General features: G+C 41.2%; 1 long non-coding RNA gene across 1 annotated transcript; it reads right to left on the bottom strand.

Moving 5' to 3' along the window:
- Positions 1–3,456: 3,456 nt before the first annotated feature.
- LOC120651904 lies at positions 3,457–3,726 on the bottom strand. The gene is made up of 2 exons (XR_005666360.1): positions 3,613–3,726; positions 3,457–3,510 (listed from the first exon to the last, which is right to left on the bottom strand). It is a non-coding gene; the product is annotated as an uncharacterized LOC120651904 (long non-coding RNA).
- Between the last annotated feature and the right edge of the window lie 208 nt (positions 3,727–3,934).

Below are 3,934 nucleotides of genomic sequence, written 5' to 3'. Positions count from 1 at the left end.
TTGTATTGGAGACGTGAGCATGGCCACCGCGGCGACCACCACGAGCATATGGCTACCACGCCGAGCCTGGCCTGCTGGCCACCACGACCACCGCGGCGAGCACGGCCACACGCCGACGACAGCCACCATGGCGACCACGCCGACCACCCCGAGGATGACTGTTTTCTTGATTGACATCTTAGGTCATCTGGACGAGTCCAGGCTGCTCGCCGGCCTTCCGATCATCCGGGCTGCTCGCCGAGCGGCCGATCGTATGGGCAACGTGGGAGCCATGAAAATCAAAATACTTCAGTCTGCATGTTGGCCGATCATCCGGGATTCCGGGCTATTCGCTAGCCGGCCGGTCAATATCTTAATGATCTTGACGAGTGATACGCTACGAGTTATGCACTAAATCAGAAGCAGTCGAGGAATGCATAATTGAATATGAAGATATGTATTTATTTTATAGATGGATATATTGGTAATGTGTTTGGTACAAAAACATAGCAAACATATTGGCATAGAAATATGGCAAAAATAAAAGCAGAAATATATTGGTACTCTTATTGGTCAAAAATATGGGAATTTAAAAATAATACAAACAACGAGCATGATCCAGAATCGAATTTGAGACCTCTCAAGCTGCCTTTTATTTACTCTATATCTACGAAGTTAATTATTCAATACTCCCTCCGTTCCAAATTATAAGACATTCCAACAATCTTGGAGAGTCAAAGTTTTTTTTATGTTTGACCAAATTTATATAATAGAATAATAACATTTATTATATAAACTAAGTACTATTAGATTCTTTATTAGTTATATTTTCATAATACATCAATTTGATATCATAAATCTTTATATTTCTCTCTATAATCTTGGTCAAACTTGAGATTACTTTGACTCTCCAAGATTCTTGGGATGTCTTATAATTTGGAACGGAGGGAATACAATCAAACAAAACTTCTCCCCAGCTCCATCCAATCCCCTATACATACAACAAGCGCCTCTTCCCCTCCCATCTTCATCCGTTGAAAATCCCAATCGGCCTCTTTTTCTTCCTTGCGAAACCTAGCTCCATCGTGCGGGCGCTCGCGGTATATGGCGCGGCAGAAAGCATCCGTTCAGGCATGACATCAGAGTGGGATGCCAAGGGGCGGTTCACATGAGGCTTGCCCTCAAGGTTCGCGAAGGAGGTGACAATGTAACGATTGGTGGGCAATCATGCAGGGGATCCGTAGTATACTCTAGTCGAAGTACTTATACAAAATAATATTTCTATTTTTTAAGATAGATGAGTGTTTGAGCTTACTAAAATCCGTCATTTACATTTCATTGGTCAATGCGGCATGAGTTATTTTTTATTTGGTTACTGAAAAATTTGTTAGGCATGTGATTCTAAATTGTAGTTGTTCATTGATCCTTTTTTGAAATCATGTCCTTGTCATTTACACATATTTGCTACAAATGTAAAATTGCTATAATATATATTACCTAATTTACTTGGTTTTTGAAAAATATGTGTGTATCGCACGTGCACCCTACTAGTATTTCAAATATTTGGAATACCACATATGTGAATGTAATTATTCTATAGATCTTGTTTACTACTTAATTATTATCGGGTGACCTGAAGCTAGCTCATACAATTTTTTGACAATGAAAAATGGAATTTAATTCTCCAGCAAGAATAGAGCATGCTCTAGCAACAAGTCTATGGCACGCACGTTGATCAAATTAATCAAATTAATGCATGCGTCATGCAGGCGGCTATAGGTACGTGACGTCAAAATAGTAATAATGTGTGCTGCCTATATATAAATAGCTACATAGTAGGACTCCAACATCACAGTGGCCATAGCCCGGTGGTAGTTCCACCTTGTTCCAGCTTATGGTCATTGTCGTGAGTTCGATTCTTGCTCCCTCATTTCTAATTATTTGTATTTTTGTATTTTAAAATATAATCCAGCATGTATTATTACTATCTTATTTCAAGCAACATCAATTCTTTCGTTGCAAAAAGAGCTATGTTATGCAATGAAAATCAAAATCAGGAGGCTTCTGTCTGTGCTCGCCGGCAGTCTGAACGTCCGGGCTGCTCGCCCGCCGTTCAATCGTCCGGGCGGCTCGCCAGCAGTCTGTCCGGGCGGCCATTCGTCTAGGCTGCTTGCTGGCCGATCTTCTAGGCAACGTGGGGGCCACAAACATCAAAAGGCTTCTGTCTGCTTGCCGGTCGATCGTCGGGCAACGTGGGATCCTGCAAGTGGTGTGCGTAGCCCGGTAGCCAGCATGGGGTGAGGCCGTGAGGGCAACAAATTTTGTGATACGTGATGCCGGAACTAGTAGCTAGATAGAAGATCGAGACATAATCAAATTAATTCGCGATGCCGGCGGCTATTGGTCTGATCCGCGATCTGGAGACATAAGCAAACTTGTTTTGGATAAAGGGTAACCCCTAGTGAAACTTCTACATCAACTCGGACACAACTTGATGGTAATCCTAACTTGTTTCAAACCATAATAGTGGTCATGAGTTCGAATCAGACTCCTACATTACATAGTTACTTTTCCTTTTTTTTTAAATATAATCCAACACAAATTATTACCTGTTTTGAGGCAACGACCAATGTTTAGTTGTGAACACGAGATATGTTTTGCAACGAAATTCATAAGTATAACAATGCACCACCAAATTAGTTGAGTTAAAGCCTTACCCTACTAATAACAATTATACAACAAAACAGTCATAGCCTTGTGGTGATCCTAACTAATTTGCATGTGGCCGCACAAGCAGTTGCCGGCCGCGATGAGTCCGCAATCTAGTACAAGAGAAAGCATGCAGCCGCCGGCCAACGAGTCCGATCTTGAGAAAGCAAGCAGCAGCCGACCAAGAGTCCGATCTTGTTCATGAGAAGTCCGATGATTCTGCCTGCCTCTTGCCTTCCTTATCACTGGCCTATTACCTTGATCACGATGATCACGCGCCTCCCTCGTTCCAATGACAGTCTTGGTCGGGGGCCGCTAGTTGGCGATCGCACGCCACGGCAAGGAAGCGGCGAATGAGCGCTGTGGGTAGCAAGCAGTGCATGTGCAGCGCCAGTAAGTAGCAGCGAATAGCATTTGACCGTTGGTTCCGTGCTTACTCTGCCTTCTACCATTTTCTTTTTCGGATTTGACCGTTGGTTCCGTGCTTACTCTGCCTTGTACCTTTTTCTTTTTCGGGACAGCAGGTGTGTGGGTGAGTAAAATGGCCGGGGGGTTTCACATACATATGAATGTAGAACATTGAGAAAATAGAAACAAAAAGGTCCCAAATATTTAATTAAAATGTGGAACAATTCTCCAGAATCTCATGCTCAGGCGTACAGGGGGTGAATTTTTTTTAAATAAAGGAAAAAACTGATTGGCTGTTGTTCTCGAACGTGGAATAAACAATGCGTCCATAATATTTATCCAATAAGGTCATCTTTTTTGTAACCATAAATCTGCACACCACCATCTTCACTTATAGAACTCGATGGTCACGCTCTAAAAAAAATTTGGAAATGAAAATGTGACTCTTATGCTCAACTGTTATATATAATAAGTTTGCAAACTGAACAGAAAAAAGATATTCATAGATGAACTTACATGCATGTTTAATATATTTTTTATCTCGAGAAGAGTTTCGTACTTTTCGTTGCATGGGTGTGTCAGCAAGTAGTAGGATACGCATTCACGCAGTGGTTTTGCATCTTCCTGTGCGAGAGAGAAAAAACACAAAATTCTATTTAAGATATTTTCTACATTAGAAAAGAGAACCTATGAACTCTGGTTTATAGTTCTCAAAAACTTTGAACTCTGAAGCTATAAACTTTATATTACAGTAAGGGGAGTTTCGTATTAGTTTGAAAAACTTTTGAACCTAAGGCTATGAAATTTTTACTATGACATTAATAAATTTTTTTAGCTT

This window comes from Panicum virgatum, chromosome 1K, assembly GCF_016808335.1.
Source record: "Panicum virgatum strain AP13 chromosome 1K, P.virgatum_v5, whole genome shotgun sequence".
NCBI classification, from domain to species: domain Eukaryota; kingdom Viridiplantae; phylum Streptophyta; class Magnoliopsida; order Poales; family Poaceae; genus Panicum; species Panicum virgatum.
This window is presented reverse-complemented; position numbering and strand designations above follow the sequence as displayed.